Below are 12,670 nucleotides of genomic sequence, written 5' to 3'. Positions count from 1 at the left end.
TGCATTGATCATTGTTTGTTCTTTTTAAATTAGCATTCCTAATATCTGTCTATAGGGCACTCTGATGCATCCGTATCATGCATACTCTACAACTATTTAAGAACAAGGTGGGCTTTCACAATAGGGCCAACGACATTAGCTAGCACTCGCTCTACTCTCTCTAGAAGGGAAATAGAAGACTACAAGATGGACTGTATCTGCCTCTATTTCTAACAGACTCACGTTCAACTCTCACTCACAAAAAAAAAAATTCAGGAAAATCTTATTAATCCTTTAAAAAACAGTATGTAAAATTATAGCAAAAAAAAAAGGAACCTGACCTTTAGTAACACAGTTGGAACAATCTGCAGCGGCGGGAGAATAAATTTAATTTAGTTGACTTTCTGTGGTTGGAGGTTGTTCGCTAGTCTCACGGTGATGGAAGCTGCACATTTTTTTGAAGGGACCGAGAAGCTGCTAGAGGTTTGGTTTTCCAGGCAGCAGCCCGACGCCGACCAAGGAGCAGGAGATCTTCGCACCATCCCGGGATCCGAGGGGGACATCCTTCTGTAAGGTGTGCATTGTCCAATCCTGAGCGTGACAAACTGACAAGCAGGAAGCTTATGCACTCAGCGAAAGTAGCATGTTTGTCTCCAAGAGACATTTCATTTTGAAGACATGTGGTACCAGCCTCTTGCTGAAAGCACTGGTTCCCCTGTTGAAACTTGCCAGGGATTACAGTGGGTTTGACTCAATTCAAAGCTTCTCGTATTCTCGCAAGAATTTTCTGGAAGTTTCTCACCAAGGGTATTCACACCTGAATTTCCAGGAAGAAATAGAATTTCTTAATGCAATTTCCCCAAATGGAGCAGCATATTGGGACGTATGAATTCTGAGTGTTGGTACTTGTCTGGTTTGGATTTCCCAGAGACTCGGGTAACCAGTCAGCCAGATCCAACCCCAGAAATTCCTCCCCAGCAGTGTGGGCCCAGTTCTACATAAAATATGGTGTTACCGTGAAGGCTATCACTTGTAAGAGTGGAATTCATAACCTGAGCCCAGGTTCTCTCATTGTTGCCATACTGTTCAATCCCCGGGGGTATTGGATGAATGGAATGAAATCGGATGGAACTTATTGGACTATTCACATCACTCCACACCAGAATTTTCTTTTTTTTAAGATTTTATTTTATTTATTTATTCATGAGAGACACACAGAGAGAGGCAGAGACTTAGGCAGAGGGAGAAGCAGGCTCCATGCAGGGAGCCCGATGCGGGACTCGATCCTGGGACTCCAGGACCATGCCCTGAGCTAAAGGCAGATGCTCAATAACTGAGCCACCCAGGTGCTCCTTAAAAATAATTTCTGAAATGACACATGTTTCTGATAATGATTAGCTCTAGGTAGGAAAGAGGGAAAGAGAAATTTGTTTTCTTTCTTTCTTTCTTTTTTTCTTGAGAGAGAGAGAACAGAGCAGAATGAGCAAGAGAACATGAGTGAGGGGAGGGACAAAGGGAGAGGGAGAGGCAGCTCCCCGCTGAGCAGGGTTCAGTCCCAGGACCTCAGGATCATGATCTGAGTGGGAGGCAGATGCTTAATGGACTGAGCCACCCAGCGCCCCAAGAAATTTATTTTTCATTTTAAAGCTTTCTGTAGTATTGAGATACTTTCTTCCCCTTTGTAAGTGCCATTTTTTTGTGTGAGAGGAGTTTGGCTGCAAAGGCCTTCCAGGCGGGCTTTGCTTAAACCCTCACTACAGTGACTTTATAATAAAAGGAATTTTTCATATTGGATGACAAAGAACTCCTCTAACTACCTCCGTTCTACAACTGCAAGCATAGTGGACTACCAGCTTTGAGTGGTTTCTCTAGAAACCAATGGTGGGTTCACTAGTAAGCCAGTTGTTTGGGCTGGATGACTGAAACGTGGCCCAACTGATCTTAATCATACTAGCTTTTGAAGCACACAGCCACATGAAGCATTTAGTTGTTCATAAACACCTCTCTCTCTCCTTATGGAAAAGTAGAGGATCACTGTAGGATCTCAAGAAGAATTTCTGGACCATAGCATATCCCTGTGGAGAAATATAAGTAATGGAATGTGAACAAGAGCCCAAGGATTACCACACCACACCAGTGCTTACCAGACTCACTTCACACTTGATCGTAGCCAAAAGGCCAAGAAGCCATCATCAGACTCATTTCAAAGGAAGTGGGTTTGGGAATCCCCAGTGACCCACAGACCCATAAACTATATATACCCACGTGAAAGCAATCAATCAGGAAGCTAAAAAATATGTGGTGTTCTCAATAAATTCCTAATTAATGATTCAAAACATTAGTAATCTGGGCAGCTTGGGTGGTTCAGTGGTTTGGCGTCTGCCTTTGGCTCAGGTTGTGATCCTGAGATCCTGGGATCCAGTCCCTCATTGCACTTCCCGCAGGGATCCTGCTTCTCCCTCTGCCCATGTCTCTGCCTCTCTCTCTATGTATGTCTCTAATGAAAAATAAAATATTTTTTAAAATTCTATTTCATTTAAACTAAGAATTTGTTTTTAGGGATCCCTGGGTGGCGCAGCGGTTTGGCGCCTGCCTTTGGCCCAGGGCGCGATCCTGGAGACCCGGGATCTAATCCCACGTCGGGCTCCCGGTGCATGGAGCCTGCTTCTCCCTCTGCCTGTGTCTCTGCCTCTCTCTCTCTCTGTGTGACTATCATAAATAAATAAAATAAAAAATAAAAAAAAAAAAAAGAATTTGCTTTTATTAAAAGAATTCATAAAGCCAAAAAAAGCTACAAACATATCACTAAACTGTGTAACCAATGTATTATTTGTATATAAAATATATGTTGTAATGCATTACATCATTTATATGTGTATGTATACTATTTTTAAAAAAGATTTTATTTATTTATTCGTGAGAAACACAGAGAGAGGCAGAGACACAGGCAAAGGGAGAAGTAGGCTCCCTGTGGGGAGCCCGATGTGGGACTCGATCCTGGGACCCCGGGGTCACACCCTGGGCCTAAGGCAGATGCTCAACCACTGAGCTAACCAGGCGCCCCAGTATATATACTATTTTGAGAACATATTTTACAGTTAAAAAAAAAAATCAAGAACTACAAAATGCAGACTTGGAGCTGGAGGGAACTAAGTCCCTGAATATCCTCAACTTCAGTTATGTCATGTTCTCTGTGACCTTAAGAGCTCTGCCCTTGCAGGGCTCCCAGACCTTTATTTATTTATTCTCCCAGAGCTTTAAGTGACAGTAAGTGTAGAACACCTGACACATGGCAAGAGCGCAACAAATGGTTAATGATTACAACTATAAATAAATAATAGTGTCAGAGCAAGACTGGAATCAAATTCAGCTTCTGATCTAAAACCGGACTGTTCCCAGAATGCTGGCTGGAGTCAGGTGGCCCTAGCTGTGGAGGGCAGGGGGAAGCAGGGCCTGCCCCAAGGAGCTCGGCCGCTAGGGACCTTCCCACTCGCTGGCTCTGAAGCCTGAGCTGTGCGCCCTAGACGGGGCCGCCTCTCACAGTGAGTCTCTGCCTAAAGCCACCAGCTGGGCTGGGCCCAGTTGGGGGAGGAGCGGTGGGGTGGGGTGGGGTGGGGTGGGGTGGGGCACCGACAAGCATACTCGGGGTGCGTAGTCACCTTACATTTTTAAATTGGAGAAACCAAATGTAAAGCTCATGAGGCCCTGGCTCAGCCACACTGAAACCAGGAGCCCTTAACTCTAAACAGGTTTAGCCTCTGAGACAAATTCTCCCAGACTCTTGGCCCATTAAATTGTCTATTTTGTTTACACACTTCGAACTGTCAAGTAAGATCATGCAAGAGTGAAAAACAAGGGACTGGCAGAAAAAAGAAAGAAAGAGAAGAAAGAAAAAAGAAAGAAAGGAAAGAAGAAAGAAAGAAAGAAAGAAAGAAAGAAAGAAAGAAAGAAAGAGGCCTGAGTGATGCTTGTTTTGATGCTGATGCCTGAGACGATTGGGGCCAGGCCAGCAGAGACAGCCCAGAGCTCCAAGGCCACTTGGTTCTGGAAGGACCAGAATCAGGACCGCTCCCTCCCCGCGGGGACCGTGCAGTCAGGAGTCCCCTCCTCCAGACCTTTGCAATAGGAAGCTGGGTGTTCGGTGGCTGGGGTGGAAGGAGCAAGTGACTTCCATGGAACGAGCAGACCGCTCCGTTCACACCACAAATAAGCCACAAATAAGTTCTTATCTGATCCTCTATCTGTACGTTTTATTCCAAAAGTATAGTCACTATGACCCTTTCATTCTAGGGCTTTTTGAGGAATCATTTGTTTGTACAATGAGAGCTTAGGTCAAGGGAGTTTGGTTCTTCTCCAAAACACTGAGAGAAAAATGGGCTTATTGTGAATGGCCCAAGAACTGTCCTAAAGGGCACAGACCATGCAGTCCCAGTGCCCCACAGGCCATGGTTGGGGGGCAAAGGGTACAGTGGCCCCATTCACATTGTCCCGTGCTTAATAGCCAAGGGTTCAGAGAACTGGGGTAGAGTCGGCAGAACCCAGGAGTGGGAGCCACTCTGGATCTGCTGGGCCGTAGCTTGGCAGGAGGCTTCAGCTGGGACCAAGGGAGGCCCAGAGCTGACCCTCAAGCAAGTCCCCGTCCTCCCTTGCGCCCTGGCCCTCCTTCCAACTGCCACTTTGGCCCCCAGCCTAGGCAACCCCTGCACAGAGCAAGGGCAGATGCACTAGAAAGAAGAGGCATCCGGACCATGCCTCCCAGAATGGCAGCTGGTCCAGGAGGTCAGGAGGCCCCAAGGTGAGGAGAGGACAGATTCACCTGGCAGAGAAGACTGATGGGGCTGCTTTGGGGAATTTCATGAGAGGAAGTTGATCCACATAGGCATGGTCTGGTAACTTCCTTCCTGTAAGCTGCTGCTAACGTTTTGCTGCTCTTTCAGTCTTTTTTTCTTCAGAGACCTGTCCCTGGTTCACAACCAGATGAGTTCTAGGTCAAGCTCCAAACATGGAACAAGTGATACATGCAAATGGACATTTTAGGGAGGTACAAGTAAAATCTAGAACTAGATTAGAATATCTGTAGAAAAAAAAAAAAAAGAATATCTGTAGAACTATCCCTCATATTCCTCCCAATGGGTAATTTCTATGATGGTTAAATTTGGAGTGATTCCAAGAGTGCACTATTCAAGGATAAAGCCGTCTTTGGTTTCAGCGCTTTTTGCTTGGAGAAGTTAAGTAGCTCTGGAGCAGTGCTGTTCAATAGATATATAATGTAATTTAATATGTAATTTTAAACCTTCTAAAGGCCACATTAAAATAAAATAAAATAAAATAAAGTAAAATAAAATAAAGTAAATAACAAAATTAAATAAAATAAACAAAAAGAAACAGGTAAAATTAATGGTAATAACATATGCTGTTTGGCCCAACATATCCAAAATATTGCAATTTGAACATGTATCTACATGATCCTAATGAGATATCCTACATTATTTTTGTCATACGAAGTCTCAAGATACAAATACAAATACATAAAGATGTATTTTGCAGTCGCAGCATATCTCAGTTCGGAGTAGCCAGGTCTCAAGCGTTCATAGCCACAGGTGGCTGGTGGAAACCATATTAGACATGCAGGTTTAGAGCGTCAAGTCTGAATTTTACAGCGTGGCCTTCCAGGTCCTTTGTAACCGGACCCCCATTCAGTGAATCAGTTGGATTTATTTTACTTCAGAGCAGAGGGAGGGCATCTTAGAGAACTTCCCTCATCTTACAACTAGTCCCTTGTGAGCCCAGACATGGAATGAGCTGCTTGAGGTCACACAAATATTTAGTGGTAACACCAAGGACTTCCTGACTCCTAGAGCAAGTGGAACTAGCAGAGCACAGTCATCCATTTAAAAAAAAAAAAAAATGTTCCTGGAGAGAATGAATGAGTGAACCACACTTGCTCTGCGTTGGTGAGAGCTTTAGTTGACTTCAGTTTCTCAGAATTAGTCACCCGCCCAGGCCAGTCCCATGACCGTCTCAGTGGCACAGTGGACTACCCTTCGGATGGCCTTGGGGGGGGCGGGGGGCTTTAGCTCTACGTGAAAAAGGAATTTGTGGAAGGTCCCCCGGGGGTTAAGCGAGAGGTTCTACAGAAGGTGCGCACCAATTCCCTCTTCCAGGCAAATGCAACACATGGCCAAGGTCTCCCATGTGCCCCCACCCCCCACCCCGCCCCGTTGGACTCCAGCCGGAGGACGGGAAAGGGGAGTCACGTCCACACAGACTTGCAGAAAGCCGGGGTCAGGCTGGACAGGCCTCCCTAGCAGGCAGGAGGGAGACAGCACAGCAGCTCCAGAAGCCCCGGCCTGGAGACCCGAGGGCCAGAAGAGCCCTGCCGCAGACAGCCGAAGCCTCCGCTTAGAGGTGCCTTCGGTAGTCCTTTCAGGGGCCTCAGTGCTCCTCAAGCTTGAATGCTCACCTGAGTCCTCTTGAGGATCTTGCTAAAAATGAAGATTCTGGCTCAGTAGGCTAAGGGGTCGGGCCTCGGATTCAGCCTCCGTAAGCAGCTCCCAGGTGACCGTCACTGTTGGTCCAAGGACCACACGGAATAGCAGGTGCGGGGCCGGTGAGTGGGAAGGCCCAGTCAAGCTCGATACAGCTGGGTTCTTTCTCCCCACCGAGATTTCTGGAACGGGTGCTAAGGAACACCAACAAAGCGCAACCGTTGCTCTGGGCCTTTCCGCCAGCTCCCTCCCTCCGTCTTCACGGCAGCTTTGGGAGATGGGGACTGCTACCGTCCTCATTTATGGAGGAGGAAGCCAAAGCACCAAGAGTAGGTGACTTGCCTCCAGCTGGTAGGTGACGACGTTGGGACCAAAGCCAGCCGGCCTGTGCCGCCCCGCACACGAGGGCCTTGCACCACGAGCCAGTCTTGACAAACCGAGGCCCCTGCATGTTCTCTGGGCTGGGTGCTGCCCAGCGTGCCTGTGGTCTCACGCAGAAGCCTTCCAAAGTGTGATGAGCTCTCCGAAGTTTATCTCAAAATACGTGGAAGCCATCCCCTCACCAGCCTTGGCCCACAAAATACTCCTTATCTTCAGACGATTTCAAAACTTGTTTGTTGTTGTTGTTGTTGTTGTTGTTGTTTTTACAATAAAAGTTTAGTTTCTTAGGAATTCTGAGAGGCTCTTAAAGGCAATCGGTGTGGCTGAAGGAATTTTATCTTTGACTTCCTCACTCTGGGGGACAGGCCCTATGAATATGCTTCAAACGTTGGTCCGTCTTCTTTTTGTTTGAGGGAAGGCAGGGCTGTGTCATCCTGTTGGGCCCGGTTTTCTCGTCTGTTCTCTGTTGGATCCGTGGCCACTTATAGTTACGACTGGAGTTGAGGATGGTGGGGCTGAGCGCTGGTCCTAGGGCCAGGCTAACCAGGTTCCAATCCTGCTGTGCGTCCAGGTGGCCGGGTGGCCTGTCGGCTCACACTCCTTCTCAGGGCTCCGTTTCTCCATGTGTTCCACAAAGGGTCTGGCCAGATGCTCCAAGTGCTAGTGCCTGGTATGTTCTTTCCCAATTAGCAATAATCATGCCTCAGATAAACCTCATCAGCTGTTACCACCAGTGTGCAAAGCTGGCATGTTTGTTTTGAGAGTTCCTGACCTTTATAAGGTTTCTCCCAGGAGTTGCTGGTGTGACTGACTGTTCTCACTAATGGGATGACCGGTTCCTACCAAACAAGCAGTCCCTAGAGAAGGCCCAAAACAAAGGTGAATAATTCTTTGGTAAAAAAATTCTTGGTACTGCATCTGGCTCTCTCCCTCTCTGTAGTCTGGGTCCCTTTGACTCCTCAGCGCTCACCCTTCCTCGTGGATATTTGGCTAGGCCTGGCTCAGGTGCCCACACTGGCTCCCTATTGCCTGCTCCACAAGTCCGCACTTACCCTGGCTCACATCCTCCAGATGCCTTCTCACATCCCAGCCCTCTCAGTGACGCCTCTGGCCTGCACCTTCCTTCCTGCCTCCATGCCGTTTACACGTGCTACCCTCTGCCTGCCATGCCCTGCCTTCCCCTGCCTGCCTAGTAAACTCCTACTCATCCTTCAAGACCCTCCTCAACGGTGTTTTCCAAGAAGCTGGTTGTGATCCATTTGGGTAAAACAAGTCATCCACCTTTGTGCTTCACTGTATCTTCCGCGGCCCACCACGAGGTGCTTTCATTTAGTCCGTGTGTAGGCACCCAGCTGCAAGGAGCAGATATAATGGCTTAGGGCAGCGGGTCTGCGCTGCGTTCAAGGCTTGGGTGCGATCCTGGAGACCCGGGATCGAGTCCCATGTCGGGCTCCCTGCATGGAGCCTGCGTCTCCCTCTGCCTGTGTCTCTGCCTCTCTCTCTCTCTTTCTCTCTATGTCTCTCATGAATAAATAAATAAAATATTTTTTTTAAAAAAAAGAACATGATGGCTTAAACAAGAGAAACATTTCATCGGCTCTCCAGCAACTGATGGCGGAGATGGTGACTCTGCCACCCGGGTTGGTTCAGGGACTCCGCTCTGTCCTCAAGGACCTAGGCTCCTTCCCTCCTGCCATCCTCAGCATGTTGGGCGTGACTTGCCTCATGGCCAAAAGATAGTGGCTGTAGCTCCAAGCATCGCGTCAGTGTGCCTCGCATCCGAGAGCATAAAACGTCCCCTTGACTCCTCCACTGATGATGGCTGTTGTCTCCTACCCCTGCTCCCTGCACTCCATCAGATGCTCCAGGTTTAAATACTCAACCCGACCAGGCGCACCTAAATATCTACCCTCAAGGCCTGACCTTTCAAGTACCTCAGCTCACAGACCTCTTTTGTCCTTAAAAAAAAAAAATCACTCCCACAGTCTGAAAATCTTGAAAGGTTTGGACAGGCCCTTTATTCCCTTGTGAATAGCTCTGTTGTACGTGTGGCCTTTGCTGTGAGCCACCTCACCTAGGTTTTGGAAGTAGGTGTGGTATAAACAATAAATAAATCAATGAATATCTGGAAGTGTGGCTGTTTTTATTGTGTCTTGGGAGAGCGTGGTTAGCTCTGTGATAAGTCCCTCTGGCCCAGAGTAGACAGGATGGCATGGCCCCTGTCTAGAACCTAAAAGCTGCCGCTGGTGTAGGGGGTAGGGCCAGTGGTGGGTGGAGGTGCGGGCGCTGTTTGGCACTTGAGCTTACTTTTTTGTGTAGCTAGTTGGACGCCTTGTGTGACTTTTATTTTTTTTAATTAACTAATTTATTTATTCATGGGAGACACAGAGAGAAAGAGAGAAGCAGAGAGACAGGCAGAGGGAGACGCAGGCTCCATGCGGGGAGCCTGACGCGGGACTCGATCCCGGGGCCCCAGGGTCACGACCTGACCTGGAGGCAGCCGCTGGGCGGCTCCCCTGGGTGTCCCCGCTGTTCCTAGACGAGGCTAGGTCTGGTCGCCACTGAGAAGCCGGCGCGCTCCGTGTCTCTCCAGGCCGAGGGCGGGGGGGATTCCTGCGGGGTGGAGTAGTGCTGGGGGAGCCTGCAGCCCTGTCCGGGGAGCCCTCCAGGCAACCCGGCACCTCCTGGCACCTCCGGAGCGGGTGGGCCACGTGCACAGTATAATCCAGTCCCCGGTCCATAGCTGAGGAAATCAAGGCTTGCCGCGACCGCTCCCTTCCTGTTGCTTCCGTCCCAGGGCGGCACAAGGTTACCGGCTCGGCCCCCGAGCGTTATCTCCCGCCGGGGCAGACGGCAGGACAGGCCGCAGCCTGCACCAGCTGACCCCCTGCTCTGCTTCGCAACACCCAAGTCAGCTGTGGCAGGGCTGGGCTCCTTTCTGGAGATTTCCAAGCTGAATCTGCGTCCAAGGTCAGCTAGGCGGCAGGAGGCCTGGCCCCGAGGGCTGCCCCCCCTGCAGCTCCCCTCCTCCAGCTGCCTGCAGCCTTGGTGGCCGAGCTCCCTTTAGGTTTCAAAGCTCCCCGCCCTCCCCTCGGGCCTCCTCTGCCTTCTTCCCTCGGCCACGGCCACAGGACGTCCTCTGCCCCTGGGGCCGTGTGATTAGATCAGGGCCACCCTGATGACCCAGGACAATTTCCCCATCTCGCCTGTAAACCCGAATCCCCCCAGGGAAGTCACCTTGCCAGACAGTGTGGCGCACCCACGGTTCTGGGGGGAGCCTGGGGGATCCTTCCGGCGCAGAAAAGTTTCCAAAGCCAGGGCTCAGCGAGGAATTGGCAGAGGCGGGACCCAAACCCACATCCTCGGTCCGCAAAACATTTGCTCTCCCCGCCACGTGCCAGCTGTCTCGGGAACTTTCACAGCATCATTGAATTCACCCCCTTTCTTCCAGGTTAGGACGCGGCTGCCCAGCGGGGCTCGGGAAGAGAAGGATGAGCAGGAGAGAACTGCGTGGGGGGGCTGGGTGGCGGTCCGGGAAGTCCCCCGAGATCCGGCCTAACGGGCCGCAGACGGGGCTAGGGCGGGGCGGGCAAGCCACCTGGTCCCCTCCGACGCCTCCGGACACTTGTCCCTGCACAGCAGGCAGGGAACGAGCTCCAGATCCCGAAACTGGAAGCTCAGGCTGTGTGCAGTTTCCTCCCTCCTTCTGCCTCTGCCTCTGGCCCCACGTAAAGGTGCACCCGCTCTTCCCCAGGAGCTTCCTCCCTAAGCAGCCCCTGTTCAGGTCGGCCCGTGCCTTATCCTGCTCCGAGCCGGAGACACCCAGACCTATCAGTGAACAAGAGGGACGAGTTCCCTGCCCGCCCGGGGCCTACGGGCGGGGGTGGGGGGGGGTGGGGGGGGTGATCTGGACGGTAAAAACCAAATGTAATAAACGAGCTCGTTATTAGATTGTTGGAAGGCGAGAGAGCAATAGAAGGAGGCGCCCAGGGCAGCGTGGGGGCTGGAGGGAAGCAGCTGCACTGCCACACGTGGGCACCAAGTGGGCCTCACTGAGAAGCGGACGTGGCCGGACGGGCAGCTGAGGGCAGAGCCTTCCCGCTGGAGGAGGCCGCCAGGCCAAGGCCCTGAGGCAGAAGCCTGCCGATGCTTTTATTGGAGAAACCTGGGGAGCCAGAGCCGGGGGAGCAGAAGATGCCCTTGTAAGGAAAGGACCTAACTTTGAGTGAAGTAGGAACAACTTGTGAAAGAATTTGCACCTCCATGGAGTGTGTTGCAGGCAGCCAGTTAGAAAGGAGTCTGCGGATTGTGATGATACACCAGAGGCAAGGGACGCCTGTGGGCTCAGCCATGAGTGTGTGCCTTTGGCTCAGGGCGTGATCCTGGGGTCCCAGGGTCCGGGATGGAGTCCCACGTTGGCCTCCCTGCAGGGAGCCTGCTCCTCCCTCTGCCTGTGTCTCTGCCTCTCCCTCTCTCTGTGTCTCTCATGAATAAAGAAATAACTTCTTTTAAAACAAAACAAAGCAAAACAAAACCAGAGGCAAATGGTCGAATTGGAGTAAACATTTTATGTTTTGCATAGTGTAGCCTTGGGGGAAGTAAGGGAAGCTGAGGAAGGTGGGCCCTGGCCTCAGGCTAGCTTAGTGGGCTTAGTGGGTAGGTCGCCAGGCCTGTGTAGACCTCCCTGGTGGGGCCCATCGAGGGCTCTGTGTCAGCCTGCATGCTCTGGCATCCTGGACGGGGAGGCCCGACACGGAGAATGGACGGGGAGGACAGACACAGAGACGGGATGGGGAGGACAGACACGGAGATGGGACGGGGAGGACAGACAATGAGACTGGACGGGGAGGACTGACGTGGAGACGGGACGGGGAGGATAGACAATGAGACTGGACGGGGAGGACCGACGCGGAGACGGGACAGGGAGGACAGACAATGAGACGAGATGCGGAGGACAGACACAGAGATGGGACGGAGAGGACCGTCGCGGAGACTGGATGGGGAGGACCGACATGGAGACTGGATGGGGAGGACAGACAAGGAGACGGGACAGGGAGGACAGACACAGAGACTCTCCAGGGTCTCACAATGTGAGCGAGGCCCACAAATGGCCCAGTGCTCAAGCCGGGGGCCCTGCTCCCAAGTCAGAGAATGAGCAGCAGGCTGAGCTGTGTGAGAGGGACGCCGCTGACCTTCCTGCGGGTCACCAGCAGCAAAGCCAGCAGAATCACGATGGTCTCTCGGCAGCTGCGAGGAGGAGCCCGCAGGACCTGCTGTGTGAGTGAAGGATGCGGCCCCACGAAGGTGGCCACGGCGTCCCTTCATGGAGGGTGCTGCCTCGATTATTAATAATATCAATTATTATATATAATGATAATTAGTTAACCATTAACAAACAAGAAAACATGATTACAGGGAATTTTATGGTCTTAATCTCAACTCTGTGCCTTTCCTCTCCAAGCGTTGTTCCCTGAGCATTCAGTCCAGGTTGAGAGTCTTGTTCCTTGAGGGTTTTCAGGATCTACACCGCAGGCCGCAGTCCTCAGGGCGGGTCCAAGCCCTGCCTGGGGAGCCGGGCCCAAGGAGTGGGGCCAGGAGGCCTTGCCCTGGAAACTGGGGAATCTGCGCTCTTGACGGTAAATGAAGAGATCAGGATCCCATGGGCAGGCCACGGGGGATGCCAATATGCCCATGTATATGAACTGCGGTATAGAAGGAAAATTAACTTAAAAAAAAATATCTTAGGGGTTCAGGTTTATCAATCACGTTTTTCTTCCTCGGTATACATTTTAAGTTATATTTATTTTTTTTTAAGACAGAAA

At 50.9% G+C, this 12,670-nt stretch overlaps 1 pseudogene; it reads left to right on the top strand.

Moving 5' to 3' along the window:
• Positions 1 to 417: 417 nt before the first annotated feature.
• Positions 418 to 10,407, top strand: LOC121486944 (annotated as a pseudogene).
• The last annotated feature ends 2,263 nt before the right edge of the window (positions 10,408 to 12,670 follow it).

The sequence above is a fragment of the Vulpes lagopus genome, chromosome 1, assembly GCF_018345385.1.
Source record: "Vulpes lagopus strain Blue_001 chromosome 1, ASM1834538v1, whole genome shotgun sequence".
NCBI classification, from domain to species: domain Eukaryota; kingdom Metazoa; phylum Chordata; class Mammalia; order Carnivora; family Canidae; genus Vulpes; species Vulpes lagopus.
This window is presented reverse-complemented; position numbering and strand designations above follow the sequence as displayed.